The following is a 19,800-nucleotide window of genomic DNA, read 5'->3' as shown; positions in this document are numbered from 1 at the left end:
AGGTTGGTACCTCGAGTACCTCAATGCAGTGAACAGGAGGAGGGGTTTTTAGTGGGTACGGTGACGCCATCTGCCGAGTCCCACATCACTCAGTGACGTGGGTCACTGGGTACGCGTAACAGCATTTTCCCCTCATCGCGCAAAAAAAAAGTCTAGCGGGTAGAGACTCTTCAGCCTGCGGATCTGGTCCGATGTATCGAGTAGTCCAGTGATTAGGGGGTTTCGGTGTTTGTTGATTCTTTTGCTATATCTGTCGCTATATTTTGCTATTTCCTCTTTGACTGTGGGTATCTTGAGGTCGCGATGTATTGTTTCGTTGGTAACATACCAAGGTGCATCTATTAAGGATCTTAGCGTTTTCGATTGGAAGCGTTGAAGTATTTCAACGTTGGGGTTACTTGCTGTTCCCCATAGTTGGATTCCGTAGGTCCAGACAGGTTTTATTACGGTCTTGTAGAGGCTAATTTTGTTCTGTGTGCTTAGGTTGGAGCGTCGGCACGTGAGCCAATAGAATTTTTTTAGTTTGTCCTTTAGTTGCTTCGTATTATCTGAGATGTGTTTTTTCCAAGTTAGTCTCTTGTCCAGGGCCATGCCCAGGTATCTGACTGAGACCTTGCTAGGAATTATTGTGTTGTTGATGGTGACCTGGGGGCAGGTCTGTTTTAGGAGCGTGAAGGTTACATGTGAGTGTACTTTAGACAAGTATTTAGCAAACATGTTGGCTTTTTCTATAGGGCTACGCGCCCATCCACCTTGTAGACGGCGGATTAGAGGGATTATTTGGGGGGCGGGGCGTGAGTTTCCTGGAGGCCTTTCATAGTGAGTAGTTGCAGTCAACTATGGGGGACAAATTGGCGAGATATTTATGAAAGCAGTCATTTTTGTAATTTTTGATGATGTTGGTTAGCTTTCTAGTTGCGTTGTGTAGTTTGCGTTTGTCATCCGGTGATCTGTGGATCTGCCATACTCTTTTTAGTCTACGTTTTTCTGCTATTTTTTTTAAATATGTTGTTATGTTTTTGTCTGATTTGTTTTGGTTGTGCTGCCGTTAATTTTTGACTTTAGATTAAATGGTAGCGTTGTCTCATGTTTAATGCGATTGGCAATTAAACTCCACGTTTCGGCTAACCTGCTACGCGCAGGAGTATTGGCACGGGAGAGGATCAAAGTTGGTGAAAATAAATGTTCGCTTAATCTTATTATATTATTAGACAAATACTTTCCACAACAAATGTTTATTCTGAGTAAAGACTTCTCTAAAGAGCTGCCAGTTGGTGTGTTGGTTGTGAATGGAGCCATTTGGTGTATTCTCGATGATTGTTGAACTGACTGTTGCTATCACGGGGGAATAATCAGAGGAGAGATCAGCCGAGGAGTTAATTTGGACGTGTCTTGATGATATATTTTTAGTTACGAAGAAGTCCAGGAGGTCGGTATTTTGTTAGTGTCGGTGGGCCAGTATGTGGGTTCGTATGTGGTGAGATAGTTGAGGTTGTTGGTTATTATGCTGTTTAAGAGGTTTTTGCCTCTTACTGTAACCAGTCTGCTGCCCCATTGGGTGTGTTTGGCGTTATAGTCTCCTGCAGCTATGAATCTATTGCCCAGAGTGTCAAGGAAGTTATCAAAGTCTTCTTTGGCGATGGAGTGTCTGGAAGGGCAGTATACTGCTGAAGTGGTGATTGTACCATGGCGGTCTTCTATTGCTACGTTTGTTGCTTGGAGGTAGTCTTTCTGGAATGATGGAAGTTCGTAGTGCTTAATGCTGGATTTGATTATGATTCCGGTGCCGCCGTGGGCCTTTCCGCTGGGATGTTGGGTATGGTAGAATTTATAACCATTTATTTTCAGATAGTTTTTGTCGGTGAAGTGGGTTTCCGATACGAGCATTACGTCGATTTGCTGCTGTTTTAGGAAGAGTTCTAGTTCAAATTTGTGTTGAGCTAGACTGTTGGCATTCCAAAGAGCTATGCGTCTTTGTTTCATTTTGCATCGGGGCGTATTAATTTATCCATGATGAGTGTTAATAAAGATAGTAAGTTATTTATTTGTTCTGATTGTTTTTCGATTAATTTTTCGAGTCTAGAGAAGTTGTCTGTGTTTTGTGGATTGGGGATACTATTTTGAGAACGGTCCCTGTGGCTATTCGGATTATTTTGGATTCTTTGTACTGCTTGGGCATAAGAGGTTGAAGTAGTGATGAATTTAGTAGGACTGGGTATTTGGTTGGTTGAGGGGATTGGGATAGTCGTGAATTTCGGCGGGCTGGGTGTTTGGTTGGTTACCTCTTTTGCTCTGAGTTTAGGGTATCTGTTTGTGTATAGGGTTTTATAGGCAGTGGATGCACTTCGCTGGGGTTTCCGGTGATTTAGTGCACTCGTCAGTGGAGTATGTGCCTGCACATTTAACGCAGCGGAAGGTATGGTCGCAGTATTTCTGCGTGTGACCGTACCTTTGGCACATTTTGCATTGCACTATTTTTTTTTAACAAGCGATGGTTCGAATTTTACTATTGCGTTCATTAGGCAACTGATGTTGTAAATTTCCTTATTGTTAGGCTTTTGCTTTATGTCTATAAAAAATAAGGATAACGGGTCTTTCGAGACTCTATGCCTTATATTACTAACGTTGATGACTTCGTGGCCGAGTTTTAAGAGTTCGAATTTGAATTCATCTATGTCTCCTGAGTGGTGGATGTTGCGTAGAACCACTTGGAAAGGTCTTTCTTGTTTGAGCTGGTAAGTATGAAAGTTGGCGCTCAAGGTCTTGTGTAGTTTGGTGATTTTTCTGTATGCTTCAGGGGTTGTCGGCAGAATTTTTACCTTGTTGTTGTTAATCTTCACGTTGTAATCGTCGTTGGGGTTATCTCTCTCTAAGGACTTGATCATTGTTTGTATGTCGATGACATCGTCCACAAATATTGGTGGAGGAGGGGAGATTCTCTGTGCTTGTTGGTTTGGCGGCGGGTCTGCGATTTCCATGGCGTCGTTAGTGGATTGCAATACGGCGAATCTGTTGTGGGTGTTTATTTGTATCGTTGATTGTTCGTTCCGGGTGTCGATCTTGTTTAGTTTTGATATTTCTATTTTCCGTTTCTTTGTAATATTAGCGTCGTTGGTGCGGAGGGTTCTGCTGCACTTCTGCCACGGAGGAGGTAGCGCGGGGTAGTTGCGAGTGTGCTCAGGAGTCCCTGGTCGCGATTGCTGGGCCATCATCGAGCTAGTCAGTTCAAAATGAATAACTAGTCGTGAGGCTATGAGGCTAGTATTCGGGTTGGGGTTAAGTGTGTGGGATTTTCTTCTCCCTAAAGGGTAGGAAACACTTGGCTGTGTTCACTTTCGGCGGTTGGGCGACACGTGTTGTTTTCGGACTTCACTGGGCACTGGAGACACGTCTGCACGCTTCGGCACTCAACAGCGAACTGGCCTCGATATCGTGGAGAAGAATCTTGAACTTCTGCATCGAACCGCTGTCGAATAACCTGAAACAAAATTGTGACGTGAATAATGTTATGTGCAAGGCGTTGAGCGTAGAAGGAGAAAATTTCCCTCTTTTTTCAATATGAGCCGCGAACGCGAAGCGACCGGCGTAATTTAATTTTACAAGCTGAGAGGTGTACACGTATAATATCCCTCTCAATATGTTCGCTCGAAGCAGACCTGATAAAAAGATCCTTTCAAATCTATTATTGTATTCGATAGAGGAAATTGGTTCCGATATCAAGCTGCTTTCACGAATGGATATTGCTACATTGCAAGGGTAATCAGGCGTGACAAATCTCAATCACTGGATTATCATAAATGTTAAACGTAAACGTAATATTGATTGTGAATCTTCGGTTAAGAAAGCAAGGATGTAAAACCTTCAGATTATTGAAGTTACCTTAACTGATATTGTTTTTAACATATAATCGTATTATATGTTTGTTTGACTTGAAGACCACACGGAAAGAATATGATAAGTTCGTATCTGTTGATTTTCTTACTTTTCTCTTAGTTACTAAAGCAAAATTCATTTTGTTCTATTGTTTTCCTTTAATAAATTTTGAATCATAAAGTCTTTCGAGAAAACAGAATCCTAAATTAACTTTTTAAAAAAATTTTTAAGTTCCATATGAAACCTGTAATGATGTAGTCGGTGGCGTATCGACTTCAATCTCTATTCTCGTTCTTACTAATTTTTAACGTTAGTACATTCAAGGATGTTAATTATGCGAGTCGAATTATGTAAGAAAATAATATATGATGATTATAATTGTAATTTGTTTGATGGTATGTAATGTATTCTATCGTTTTCTTTATTGTACGAAGAAATAGGTAGTAAATTTTTAAATTTAAAATTAGTAATAGCCCGCCGGAACTATAATTTAGTCGTACACGCGCGCCGAAATAATTCTTAGAATCGATCGATAGCGAAATACTATTCGGTTGATGGAGTGTGCGGCGTACATTACTATCGAAACTGCTCGAAATAAAGCCATGCAGACACTTAATCACATTGATCAGTATGGATAGTTTGCTGCTTATAAGTAGAAAACATAGCTCTGCCCACTTATTGCTAAAATTCAATCAAATAGAAGTCTTCTCTCAAATGCTTTCATAATCAAGCTGGTCGCGTTTATTGGCCGTTCTTGCCTTTTAATATATCACAAAGATTTCATGCATTAATTATTCTGTTGCCTCCTTCAGTAATAAATCCATAACTTCAATTAACATTTGAAACTAATAACGTCGTTATAATCTATATTCCTTTCTCTCAATTTCTTGTGAGCCCACTTATTGTGAATTTTATTCACAATAGTCTTCTTCGCGACTTTCCAGGTACATATTCTTTTTGTAAATATGTTAAATTCGCTCAATATTCTTTATGTTATTGATAGATCGTATAATTGACTCTGAAGTATGTTTTTCTATTCCACTTAAATCGACAGCTTTTATTTCATAAATATCAACCAATAATTCAAAATCTCCCTTTAGAAATATTTCTATTGATTGGTAGAAAGCAGCGAGAAACGTACATATAGTAACGAAAACTCTCAAACATATAGACAATTAAATGAATCGGAATTCGATTATAAATAAGAACGTTCGTAGAATATTTTGATGCTGGGCTATGTATAATAGACTATTTATACAAAGTTATATTTTCATGAACTTATCTAAAGAAATTGTTAGGGAAGTGATACATTTACACTGTACATGAGAGTGTGTGTGTAAGGGCCAGAGGGCGTCAAGGCCTTAGTGGAGACAAAAGACTGTTGCCAGATGTTAGAAGAATCTAGGATAGTCGGTTGGCGACAAGCGTGCGTGCAGGACGTTCTTCAGAGAGTAATATAGATGTATAACTGTTGTGTGGGAAATATAGTCAATTATTTGTATTCCCAAATCCTCGAATTTCCTTAACAGAAATTGAAACTGTATCCGCTAAATATTACGAGTTCTACTTGTCTATTGATAAATGTCCAACCAACATTGTCACCACGTTACGTCTCATTTTCATCATCTGAACATCCCACTAGTTTATTTCGACGCCTGAATACCAACATCGCACTAGGTAAATACACAATACGCACAAGATTATCGTTTAACTGACATTTAAGTAATATAATAAACACAATGTCCATGATTCTCGCTTTTTCAGCTTATCTTGGTATAATAAATACATAATTCGTTGACCGAATCTCGTTTCAGCGCAGCGTCTGGTTCGCTTATTACACGCTATTGCTATGATACCGGGTGCAGAAAAATTTCACGACTACCTGCGTGCTTGGTGAATAAATCGGGAGATTGATCTTTGGAAATGCAACCGGTGGCAAAAGAGAATCGAGAAGAGAAGAGAAGCGAAGAGAGAGTGGGTGGATGGGTGGCACCCACAAGAGAGGATGACGATTGTCAGAGAGACCGATGGGGACGAAAGGGCCGCGAGGCAATATTTTCACTTCGCCCTCCTTCTTTCCTTCTCCTTTTTCGTCTCTACGGCGTCGTTGCAGCCTTCTCTCCTCTATTCCTACGTTTCGTCCTGCTCGCTCCACGCAAAATGAAAATCTATCGATCGCGTTGCCCTGTAGGTTGATTTAATTTAATTTGTCACACTGTTGTCGCCCGGGACTGTCAAGGAGCCATGCAGAGGAACGAAGAGAGAAGAGAAGACGGAGAAGGGGTTTGAACTGTTGCTTATTCGACCAGTTTGAATACTTTTGAAAGCTGATGCGTAGAGTAGGTCAGTGAACGAACGTGGTTACTGTGAAATATTGCCCCAGCTGTGCTCTCTTGTCTCTCCCTATACACATACGTGTATTAAAGCTATTTCTATTATTCTTGGGTATAAAGAAAGTTAATTTATTCTCCAATATAATTTGTAACATAATTTTTGCCTCTGAAGTTTCCTTGGACAGGCTGTTTCCTCTTTCTTCGTTTGAAATGAAAGAAAACAAGTAACAAAAATACTAACATGTTACGAAACTATACAGAAATATTAATTTCTAAAAATGGTGTTTCTGTTAAATACGACCATTTCTCGGAAAAGTACACATATTTATACAATATATGTATTTTCTTTCTAAGTATGAATTACTTGTTATCTTATTCTATTGTTTTATTGTATGACTCGTTTGTAAAATGGATTATCAGTGAAAATAAATAAATAAATAATAAAAGAACTGATTTTATCAGAATTCGGAAAATATATTGGAGAAAGAAATAAAATACACAAGTATGAGAAACTTTTAAGACTATTCGTGATTGTATCTAGAAATATCAATTTCATAAGGAAACGGATGACAATAAAAATTACGTGTATGAACGAATCTTTGACAGACGATGCATAGTTGTATAGGTCAGCGGCCTGGCACAAGGAAAGGAAGGATTTCATGGCGAGATATATTGTCCTCGTATTCATTTTTATTGCTCCAGTGATTCAAACTTTATCTCAGCGTGCCACTTGCTTACGTGTAGTGGACCTTCCAAATAAATGATATGATGCGCGGTAAGGTTTTCGATCCAACGGTTTCCCTTTTTCTCTACATAAGTTGCTTTTCGGGACAGGGATAACATTTCTATCGATGAATAAAAAAGGGGTCGAGAACAGCCATCAACAATGGAGTATCGAACGGCCGCAGTGAGGTATTAATGCCTTATAAATGTCAAAAATATACAGGGTGGTTGGTAACTGGTGGTACAAGCGGAAAAGGAGTGATTCTACGCGAAAAAAGAGGTTGAAAATATAGAATAAAAATTTTTCATTTGAGGCTTTGTTTTCGAGAAAATCGACTTTGAATTTTCGCTCGGTACGCGTGCGATATGTTATAACCGATCTCACTGTATATCGTTGTCTCGATGGAAAAATTAAAAAAAAATTTTTTTTAATTCAATGTCCAATTCTTCATTGATATTTCATGAGATGCAGACTTAAGTATCGAACTCGTAAGCAAGATACGCACGATCTTAGCGAAAAATCGTGGTGCGTGGAATTGATATCAACGATCGTGGTAATCGTTAGAAGCTAGTTGCGCCAGTGTGAAAGTAATTGGTGTCAACTGATCATTTGGTTGTTTCAACAGTAGTTCTCATGCTATTATTTTGTACATCGTTATTGTAATTATAATTATTCGTAAATTGACACGGCTGATCGTAATTACGGATTTCAATCTCTTCAGGCTGATTCTTTCCGTGGATTCGGGATTCTACTCGAATGAGTCGCACTGTGTGCACGCGTTTGAATGCAGCTGCGTGAGTGTGGCACTTGAGAGAGATAATTCACAAGATAAATTCACGTGGGGGAGAAACGGTGCCCATAGCAATATGCAAATTCAAGAAACACCCGAGTGCAAATGTACACCGTAGCAGAAACTTTTCGCGGCTGCGCCTGCCATGCGAAAACTTTACGGCGAAGAGTTTGTCACGTAAAATAAAAAGAAATTTAAGAAAAAAAGAAACTTTATTTCTTTCTGGTTTACAATACACTTTCGAGCTCTAGGCGTGACTGTTCAAGACTGCCTTGGATGATTTTAGGGGGAGTATTTAAATTTTTTTATTCGTGGGAGTGGGAAAAGGCTTCGATCATATATTTCTGAGAATGGATAGAGTGACCGGATGTTATCCCGATGGTCAATCATGCTAAGGCGCTTGGAATTTCGCTATCTTATCGCTTTGTTTAGTCGGATTTCATCTGTGACAGTGGCCTGGTCTCTGATGTGAATTGACGTTACAAGTTCTCCGCAAGTTTCGAAAGAAGCTGACATTAGTTACGGTTATGGTTGCGCGTCCGGTTTTTTTCTTTTCCACGTTGGAGAAATATTTGAAGATTAATAAAACCGGTCGAACCGACACAAAGTCGATGTAATTCGACGGATCATGTTCAACATTCTCGTCACGTCATCCCCAGCACGTCCTTGTAACGTCAATTCACATCAGAGACCAGGCCGACTCACTTTAAAATCGGAGATAAAGATGTGGCGGCACTCGGCACAATGTACATCGCCGAAGTGCCTAATGAGCCATCAATATCCCAACGGTCCTTCCGCCGAATATTTGAGGAGAGGGCGTGCATGGCGGCGATCGCGGACGCCTAACAAACTCAAGGATAGTGGGGATATTGAGAGGTGACAAAAGTCAAATAATATATATCCGATCGGAAGTCGAGTTGTAAGAGTCAGTCTTGAAAAGTCACGCCTAGAGCTCGGAAGTAAAAATTGTGAAATGTGTTAGAAAACAAATAAAGTTTCTTTCTTTTTATTTTTTCTGTTTTTTTTTTTTTGTGTTATTTTACGTGACAAGCGCATAGTTGTCACCAAGCAGCGAGTTCTAGAAACGTCGATTTCGGTCCGTTACTTTTTCCACACAAGAAGGCGGCATACGTGATCATACGCAATCAATCCCTTTTGAAGAGTCAAACGCTATACATCGAGAGGTCTCATGATTAAAATTAAAATCGCATAATCTAACGAATTCATTGAATGATATCGTAAAGTCGGGTCGATTTTCTGTAACATATTTCCTGTATTCATTGTTAAACAATTTATGGCGTGTTCATCATATTATTTTTAAATATTGTCAAATATACCATTTCATGTTAACCTGTTAATATAATGATAAATTCATTTGAACCACCTCTGTTATCTTAATCAAAACAGGGGAACGACTATTTCGCGGCGCCGATTAGTAGAATCGTGGCGAGAATTTACGTCTCTCGCTGACGCGTCTTCCTCGCGACCGCGTCTCTCCGCGAAGGGTCGTAATATAATTTGATCTTACTAGTAATAATGAAAAGCAGAATATAATCATTAATATAAATGAAGTCTTTAGAAGAAAAATAGTACATGTGATAAAACATTTAATTTGAGAAAATTAAATTTAACAGAAGCAATGCAAACATCAGTAGGGTTCCAAACATTAAAATATATTGTTATACATACTATGAAACATAATTAAAAATTCACTGTATATATATGACGGGTTTACATTAGAATTAGGGTTAGGGGCGTGAAACGAATCTTCGTTTGGATTACACGTTGTCGTTATGCAATAGAGAAGACATTGACTAGTGCAAATACGATTATTATAGAATTTAACAAGTAACCGTGGTAATTAGATACTCAAGAAACTAATGACAATGATCCTAGGTTCAATAACGAATCCGCGGTCAACGGGATGATAGATGCACATGCTCACGAAATCTAAGTCGGACTCTTTGTTAAAACGTGGAATATCCATCGAGCGTACAGACACTAAGTAACTCGCTAATACGATCTCACGAGAGAATGACTTTCCGTCGCGATAATGATGCAAGCTCATTATCACGAACAAATACAATCGGATCGAATGACGACAACTGTTTAATTACGCCTATGGTAGAATCTAGATTACGGCGTTAAGGGATTTTCCCGAAATTCCAAAGGGAAGGCTCCGATGTCCTTTCATCTCCGACATATATATAATAAAAATATGGTGGATGCAAAATGTAGAATACATATACAACCCATATAAAATATGACGTATTAAATATACATTTAAATTTAAAAGAATTGCATAAAACAATTGTGGCAGATGAAAAGAGAGTTTTGCGTTTCGTCCCGGGACTACCAGTGGACTCGTCAGTAAGGCTATGCCCGGTAGTCCCTGCCTTAGACGTAGAGGGAGTCTCGCTAGGTGCGGTATTTGTATCAATCGTCCGTATATTCGACCGCTAGCGAGATAGACAGACTCGTTGTCGTCGTAGTCCTCTAGTGTTGGCAGTTGATACCCGCAGATCGCCCGGGAGGTGTTGCGCCGCGTTGATGCCTCGACCTGTCTGCGTCCTATTGATACCAATCCGCCACACAATTTAATTTAAAGGCAACTGGATGGTGCAACCGTTATGATATCCAACCCAAAGGAACAATTACGGCAAATGTTAGGAAGTCACGATGGTGTAGTTTAGAAGCAGTCATTATGAAAAAGGCTCATTTGCAAAGTGTTGCGTGTGCCAGTGTAATGTGAAAATTATGAGCATACTATAGGAATATAATTGGGTAATTGTACTTTGAGAAGAAAAGATTGTTTAATAAGTACTTAATTATGATTTAGATAAGTAATCACGTAGTCAACGCCCTGGCCGCGCTGAGTGTACTTGTTCCCGTCAGATCACGAAAGTTAAGCAGCGCCGGGCACGGATAGTACTTGCATGGGTGATCGCCTGGGAACTCCTTGTGGCGTTGACGAAGCGCGCTGGGCCCTCCGGTGGGGTTCGGACTTGAGCGCTAGCGGCTCAGCACCTCGGGGTCGCCAAGCAGTTCGTTAAGGGAACCGGGCTGCCTGGCACGGCGGCTGAGCGGTGTGACAATGGCTACACACCGCTCCATCAGGGGCGGTATTAGGTGCGCGGAGGGGGGGGGGGGGTTGCAACGCTCACACCGGTTCCCGGGCTCGCTCTCGATCGTGGAGGTTTTAGTCGGTTGGAGTCCGACACTGTCACGCCGCTTTCCCCAGAAGCGGCCTGGTGTCCGTGCGGATTTCCTCCACGTAAATATATATATAAAAAAAAAGATAAGTAATCACGTAGGGTTCCTATTATACAGGTGTCAGGAAATTTAAGGGATGACTCTTAAAGCCGAAATAAGACAAAAATCAAGCATAAAAAATTGCGTCTTTGTCTTTCCTTTTTAATTATATAGACAATTGAAAATCGGTCAAAATAATACTGCACGAGAGAAAATCTTCTTAGGCAAACGAAAGGAGGTTAGTCTAAGCAACGAGACGCACACTGATCGTCAATTCAAACGATACATGGCCAGCAGTTTACCTCGTACAAGTCGCAGAGAAGACCATGGTATTCAGAGACATATGCTGCGATTATCTCGTCCGCGAGTTTACCAGGTGGATTTCTTTCTCTCGTTCCAAGTTAGACAAACGTGTCTGTGATACTGAATGCTGCCAGTAGGGCTACGAATTATTGTACGATGTCTGTTAATATCGATGTAGAGAAAGATTCGTGTAAGCACTGTGTAGAAGATGAATGTTTTTGTTGATGTATACATTTTTTGTCTACATCGTTAATCTGTAACTGCGTGTAATCGTTAACTGTGTGCTTGTGCCACCGGCTCATGTGTCCTCCCTTCCCTCGCCACTTTGGAAGTTGCTTGACGAAACTAAGGTACAAGGAGTCATTTAGTCGTCTCATTTCATACCAATATCATGGATCGCGTTGCGTCAGGTTTGTAACGTGTTATAACCTATTGGTGGCGTTGGTTCTTTATTATTGTCATTAGTATGTTTTTCGCATTATACATTACTATATTTTTTACTATCGTTTAACTTTGTAACTTATATTTTTTTTATAGAGGTGGCGCGTAAGTAGACTCAAGTACTTCAAAGCAAAATTTCGCATGCGTTTTTGTAGTATTATTTAGGTATATTTAGTTGTGAACTTTTGAATTCTTGGGAACATTTTCAACTATTTATAACACGCGACTATAATGTATTAGTGGAGTGTATATTTCATATTCTAGTAACGAGCATTCACAGTATAATTCTTGCAAATGATCGCATTGCATTCACGATATTCGTAAACATTTGATCGATATCGAAAAATATCTTATAATTTTAAACTAATAATTTTCATACGTATTCCAATTTCTCAATAATAATCTCTTAAGGGTGAAAACAAAAGTAGCAGTATTTTCTAAATTAACGTTCTATAGAGAAAAGAAGAGAAACATCGAAACAATACTTCGCTTCTTTTCTACTCAATATCCCACCTCACCCATAAACAACTCTATTTTTAGGGAATATTTGTGACCGCGGTTTGTAGAGTCAGTGTTTGCTTCGCAAACGTATTTTTCAATATTTTTAAATCACGGTCGTTTTGATTAAATTCAATTAAATAATCACACGCGCAAGTAATAACATTTTATCAAACAATTTTGTATGCGACATTAGAATTCTTGTTCGCCGATTATAATTTTAGCGGTCGCGGTAATGTTGTTTTATTTTATATTCTTTTGAATATTCTTTTTCGGTACTAGAGTCAGTGCGTTTCTCAAGAGGACAAAGTCTCTACAGGAGCTCGAGAATGTAAGTAGTTTTACATATTGTATTTCAATTTGTTCTATTTATTATATTTTGTTTGAATTATTGTTAATTATACAATAAAAATGATTGATAATTTAGAAAGCTGTAAATGTCTTTTTTAATTGAAATAAAGTCTTAAAGTCTCAACATTTAAGTACAATAAAACTGTCTGATACGTATAAAAATTACTGAATTCTCAATGGTATGTTCTCAAACTTTTATGTTAGAGTTTCAATTTATATACTTATTAAAGTTTAGTCTTATATTGCTAAAGTTCCATGTTTGTTATTGTATATTAATGATATTAATGATATTTTCTGTTTTGTTATAGACATCACAGCTTGAACTTCTTTGTCTTCCTTTTTTTTAATTTATTTATTTATATTTTACAATTTGTCCAGTAGGGCATTTGGTAAAATCTTATAGCTTAGTGATATAGTAATATAGCATGTGGATGGCAACCCCCAGTGGAATAACATCTTCGAATTTGATTGATTTACTTCTTTAGTGTGGTGAGTGTTTGTATGTTAGGTTACGTCCTTTGTGAGATCTGTTGGGTGTTTCCTTTTTAATCTTCTTTTTATGTTTGATGCGCCGACCGTTTCCGCTGCCAGCCAGTTCGGGTGCCTTGCTATTTTTTCTCTGTACCTTCTTGCACTTCAGTTAATCTCCTTCTTGACCGTTGGTATTCCCAGGTCTTTCCGAATGTCCTCGTTCGTAACGTACCATGGCGCGTTTGCTATTGTTCTGAGTATTTTAAATTGCATTGCCTCTATTTTGGTTATATGGCTCATTGCTGCTGTTTCCCATAATGCTATTCCGTACGTCCAGATTGGTTTTATGACCATTTTATATATTTTTAGTTTTTCTATACTTAGTTTGGATTTTCGATTTGTTAGCCAGTACATTTGTCTCCTCGCCATCGGTATTTTGTCTATTATTGCTTTAATATGCTGTTTCTATGTGAATCGTGTATCTATGTGGAGTCCTAGGTATTTAACTTGCCTTGTGTGTATTATGTGTGTGCCGTTTAGTACAATGTTTGGTGGTTTCTGTTTTCGCAGTGTGAATGTAATGTGTTTGCATTTATCGGGGTTTGCTTTAATTTGTTTTGCTTGAAGCCACTTTTCTATTTTTGTGATATGTTCTTGTAGTAATGTAACTGCTGTTGCAGGGTTAGTGTGCCTGACAAGTACAGCTGTGTCATCCGCGAATGTCAGTATTTTGTTATTGTTAGTTGCTGGTATGTTGGCCGTGTATAATGTGTATAAAATTGATCCTAGGACGTTTCCTTGCGGAACTCCTGTCTTGATTTCTTTAACTTCAGAGTATGCGTCTTTGATTTTTACTATGAAGGTTCTGCTGCTTAAGTATGATTTGATTAATTGGTATATCTGCCCCGGGAACTGTTTCCTGATTGATTGAAGTAGACTTTCGTGGTTTATTTTATCGAATGCTTTTTCGATGTCCATGAAGAATGCCGTGCAGTATTGTTTTGTTTCCAGCGCCTGTAAGATTTCATTGACGAGTCTGTGCGTTTGTTCTATTGTGGAGTGTTTGTTTCCGAATCCGAATTGGTGATCCGGTATTAGATGGTTCTTCTTTATTATGGGTTTTATCCGGTCGTAAATTATTTTGTCTAGTATCTTAGAGAACACCGGAAGTAGTGAGATTGGTCGGTAGGACTTGGTTTCGTGTGGGTCCTTGCCTGGTTTGGGTATCATTATGATTTGTGCCAGTTTCCAAGCTTTTGGAAAGTATTGTATTCTTAGTATTGCGTTTACTATTATTGTGATTTGTCTTATCGCTTTTGGCGGAAGGTTTTTCAAGATTTTGCCGTTAATTAGGTCGATTCCTGGTGCTTTATTGTTTTTTGTTTTCTCAATTATGTTTCTGATTTCTTCTGCTGTTGCTTTGGGTATGGTGTAGTGATTGTTAGTTGGTGTACTAGTAGTTAGCGCATCCTCGTCCGTATGACTATTGTGGTTGCTGTTGTTGATGTTATGTGGGGTGAATGTGTTGCACAGGTGGTTGGAAAATTCTTCAGCTTGCTCTTCGTTGCTTCTTGTCCATATGTTATCTGCTCTTCTGATTGCTGGCACAATTTTTATTGTCTTCTTAATTTTTTTTTTTGTGGCTTTCCATAGGGAGTAGTTGTAGTTCCCGTGTGCAGATAGTGACTCGATGAACTTTGTGAACTCGTTGTTGTTGTGCTCTTTTATTTTGCTTTTATTTCTTTTGCGAGTTTGTTTTTTGTCTTCCTTGGGAATGCTCCAACGGTAGCTCAAAAGCCAAGAATGTAAGTAACTTTACATATCATACTTGAGTTATGTGTATTCTGTATATTTTGCTTTGAATAATATTGATTACGAAATACAATTTGATTGAAAATTTCATAGGTTAGGGTTTTATAAGATTATTCTTCTATTAAAATAAAAAAAGAGTTGAAGTCTTAATACCAAATTGTAAAACAAATGACTAATATATTTAAAAAATCGTTAGATTTTTTATTTCTAGATTTTAAACATTTATATTAGAGTTTCAGTTTTTACATTTATGGATATTTATTACAATTTCAATCTTCATTATTACTAAAGTTACGAGTGTAATAAATTTCCATTTTTCACAATCTCCAACATTCCAAATAATCAGCGACCACTTATCGTGTTTTGCTTTGTAACAGATTTTTCACAACCTCCATTTCCACCATTGGATTTTCGACGGTTCCTGCCTGATGTTAGTCTTTCCAATGATATTTGCTGAGATAGTGCAGTATCGATGGCAACGTTTTCCGTTTCTCCGCATCTAATGGTGAGTCGCATGCATTTTTGTCCCTCCGGTCACTCAATCATGTTGTAGGATGAAAGGTCCGAATAGTGACCGCGGGTATTTTTTATACCTGTGAGTAGTAACATTTTTTTTCATATCTTTAATTATTAATTCAGGATAGGTCTTCTTGCACATCGCGACTATAATAATTAGTTTTTTAATAATTAGTTTAAACATGTAAATTTGAGAATATATTCGTGGTACTGACAAATATGTATAATAGTATTCGGTATAAATATTTGCAAAACGCAAATATCTAGACGAATATACCTGTATGACATAAATATACTTAATCTTAAGCAATGAATTTTAATATAAATAGGAGATATCGAAGCTATTTCGTTTGAGCATTTTATAGCGGAGAAATCGGATACCCTTCGATTTCGTTGCAATTAAAGATGCAATTTTCACTGATTGATAATGACGATTCATGCAATATACGATACATACATTTTGTGACAATATTAAGTCACATTCTTTTATTTGACTTCAGATATTATAAACATAAGTAGAATTTAAAATATGAATTAAAATTCATTTTTTTCCGTACAAGAATGTGTGAAATGTTATGTGCAAGAAAAAACTTCGCGGCAGGCAAATTTTTGAATCAAAGCAATAACTTTGAACACTATTTCTGCATTTTCGAAAATATGCTTTGACGAAGAGATTGCCTGAGATTATTTCTATCTTGGTAGTACATTTAGAGTCAGTTATTCCATTTCATCGAGTCTTAGTCTTTTTTAATTAATGATACTTTTTTGATAATATTAAAATTTCAGTAATTTATTAAATTAATAAAGCAGAGTTATTATAATCCGAAACGAAGTTGTTATGTCGCCTAATACATCGTGCAGATGTCCCCCCCAGCCCTCGCATCCGGACAGCTAACGGTCTGCGTATCGTCATTCCGACACTCAATAAAACTAAAGACCCACCATAACTTTTCACTTTTCATTGCATTGTATCAACATGTGTCTTCAGTCAATCCGTTTGCCCTGAAGGATTTCTCAGGCCTAGAAGTATTTTCGGCGCACATCTGGCTTTTTAGAGAGGTCCTTGGGTTTATTAAGCGCTCTTAAAAACACGGAGAAAGCGGGTACGCACCTATTGGGAAAAACCGAATAGCTGTCTAATAAAACAGGCTGGTTTTTCCCATGAACAAGATCACCCACAAACCACGTTGGTAGGAGACTTCCTCCTCATACCTTCAAGTATCAACGTAGGTCATAACCAGTCGACATCGCGGATCGTTATCCTCACTTTTCCTAACGAAATGTGTGAACAACGAATCCGCGCTCTTCATTCAAAGGGGCACACCCATACCGAACTTTCTTCCGTATTAACATAAGAGCGACAAATCAGTCTAACCCACGTCATCTATCTAAGTCGGTTCTCGGGATTACCGAACATTCACTTCCTCTATTAAGTATCCTCTAGTGCTACGTCCACTAACACAGTGAGTTACACTGTTACAGTCCTGTGAATCACAGTGTTATATTAACTTAACCACCCCTATTATCTTAACCGAAATCAGGGGATCGATCAACTCGTGGTGTCGATTGTTATAATCGTAACGGGAATTTACGACTCCCGTTGACGTATTTCCTCGCGATTGCGTCTCCCCGCGATTGGTCGAAAATACAGAAGTAATAAAATGTAAAATCAAAGAACGTTAGTCCGTTAAATACAAATGAGACAAACTAATCATGTTTTTAGATTAAGATTTTCAGACTTAACAATTTCCGTACCCACTGTCAGGATCTTATTCACGTGCCCAGGTGCTATTTGTATGGGAAAAAGACATTGGGCACGATGACTATAATTAATGCAAAAATTTCTCAGCGGCTGACGATGTGTTAGTGTATCGTGCACGACGTATTTTCCACATTGTGTGTGTGTGTGGTTAGGCTGTGGAATTACCGTTCCATTTTTCTCATTCGCTGCAGCTTAATTCTCGCTACGATTCTGATAATCGACAGTTCCACTGTTTCGATTAGGATAACAGAGGTGGTTCAAATGATTTAATTAACAGGGTTAATATAAACTTGTATATTTAACAATATTTAAAATTATAATGAACACGTCACAAATGATTTAACGATGATACAATTAGTTTGTTACGGTAATTCGACCCGACTTTATGATATTTTTCGATGTATTCGTTTGATTAAGTGACCTGGATTTTATTCGTCTGAACCTCTCGATGCATTTCGTTTGAATCCTCAAATGATACTGGTTGCCATTCGATTTTTTACTTTGTCTTCTCTGGGAGACGATCCCCACCACTTTCTTCCCCCATTCCCCACCCATTCCACCCCATTCTTTGTGTAGATAAAATAACGGACCGAAGGCGAATCGACGTTTCTAGAACTATGCGTTTGTCACGTAAAATAAAAAAAGGAAATCTCAGATGAAAAAAAAAAAAATAAAAAGAGAATTTATTTTTGAACACTTGGTTTACACCAATTACGATTTGGTTCTGAACTCCAGCCGCGACTTTCCAAGACTGAAGTGAAGCTCTTACAATTTGACTTTCGATTGGATCTGTTTCTTTTTTTTTTCGTCACCCCTCAGTATCCCCACTATCCGCGCGTTTGTTAGACGTCCGCGACCGTTGCCATGCACGCCTTCTTCAGAACATTCGGCGGAAGGACTGTTGGGATATCGATGGCTCATTAGGCACACCGGCGATATACATTGTCGCCGAGTGCCGCTACATATTTATGCCCATCATCAGACCATTGGATTTGAAGTATGCCGGTCGTGACACGCTTGTCGATACATTGTATATGTCTGAGATAAGAGGACACCGGCGCCTTCCCTCTAAAACCTCGGGAAAATCCATAAAAACATTGTAATTAAAATCTACAGTTGTAATTAAACAATTTTCCGTCATTCTACCCAATTGTATTTATTTGAGATTTGTGACAATGAGCTTGGGCTCAAGGCGACAATCAGTCGCGAGAACGTAGCCGCGGTCAACGGGACGAACCCTCCGTCTAACAAAGGCATTGAGTAATCCTATAGCTCTCCTTAAAAGAAGTATTTGTAGCGGCACGCGACAGTAAACATTCCAACGGTTTTGTCTCGTGGCTCGCCACACGCAGATCCTATTCTTCGGGTATGATGGTTACCAGGTGCCGACGCGTCTCCACAGTATGTGATCAGCTAGCCGAGGGCCGTTATAAACACTAAGATCTAGTTACCTAAAATCCTTCAAACAGACAAACAGTCTTTGACCCGGCTATGGGAAGACAGGAGAGACCTATTTTTCCACGAACGACGTCTCCCATTAGCAACTTTCCCTCGAGGGCGGCTAGCATCCTTTTCTAACTACCGATATGGAGATTGACCAATTAGCAGCAACGTCAATTTCCCTTACTTTCCGAACGTAGGCTATCCCCGACAAATCCAATGATCTCGTGTCCTTAGACACATCCCACCATAGTTTTTCTCTTGCGATCTCATCGACAAAAAGATTAACGCCTTACGGTCAGTGAATATGAACAAAGAATCCGACTTAGATTCTGCGAATACGTACGACTGTCATCCCGTTGTCCGCGGATTTGTTAGTGAACCTAAGACCATTGTCACTAGTGTCGCGAGTGTGTGATCACTGTGAGTTTGCGTCAACTTTGTAACATTTTTATGTGTGTCAATAAAAGTCACTTCAGTGGTGTAAGAAAATGTAACGTGTAACGTGTAAATGTAATGTAAAGTGTGACCACGCTGATAATATTGCTGTAAATTACAATTATAATTCCAAGTTTACTTATATTTATTTTAACGATATAATTTCTTTAGACGTGTTTTATTACGTTGAACAATGGTCACTAGCCTTCGTCAGTCGATTTCAGGAAAATGGTACATAAATTTTGTATGTGAGCTCGGGTATCGGAGGCGTCTGGGACGTTCTCTCTAGTGTAGGCTCTGGCGCCCGCGCGTTATGTGTGAGAACCGTGCAGGTGGACCTCTGGTCCGTGCCTGTCGCGTTTTCGAGTGACCAACCTGTTTCAGAGAATTTCATTCGAATTATCGACGGTAAAACTGGCACAAATGGAACCCTTTGCCCGTCGATTTTTTGAATTTCGCGGTCGTGATAGCGAGTGGTTTTCGAAACGAACGTTAATATTGCTCGAGCATGCACATGCGAATGGACAGTGATCGCTATATGATCGTTGTTCATCCATGTGTACTTGGATCAGCTTTCGCGATTTATGTTTTTATTTCACCTTTGTACTTTATTTTTTGGTTTGCGATTTAGAAAGTTTCCAGCTTATAGTAAGTTTCAGCGGGTATTGCGCCCGAAGAAAGAAGTAGCTACGAGCCGAAGAGGCCCGGCAAACTGCCATAGAAGAGGGCAACTACCAATGACTCCCCATCCTCTGTATCATCCAGAGCATGGGAAATCATTCTTGTTACTACCTTG

The 19,800-nt window shown here is 38.9% G+C and overlaps 1 protein-coding gene and 1 pseudogene across 1 annotated transcript in view; both read left to right on the top strand.

Moving 5' to 3' along the window:
* LOC126868981 (uncharacterized) overlaps nucleotides 1-19,800 on the top strand; it is a 269,690-nt gene that overhangs the window by 165,753 nt on the left and 84,137 nt on the right. The gene's annotated exons all lie outside the window — the stretch shown is intronic.
* On the top strand, nucleotides 10,575-10,693 carry LOC126869090 (5S ribosomal RNA; annotated as a pseudogene).

The sequence above is a fragment of the Bombus huntii genome, chromosome 8, assembly GCF_024542735.1.
Source record: "Bombus huntii isolate Logan2020A chromosome 8, iyBomHunt1.1, whole genome shotgun sequence".
In the NCBI taxonomy this organism is placed as follows: Eukaryota; Metazoa; Arthropoda; class Insecta; order Hymenoptera; family Apidae; genus Bombus; species Bombus huntii.
The sequence above is the reverse complement of the archived record's forward strand: the minus strand, read 5'-3'. Positions and strand labels throughout refer to the sequence as shown.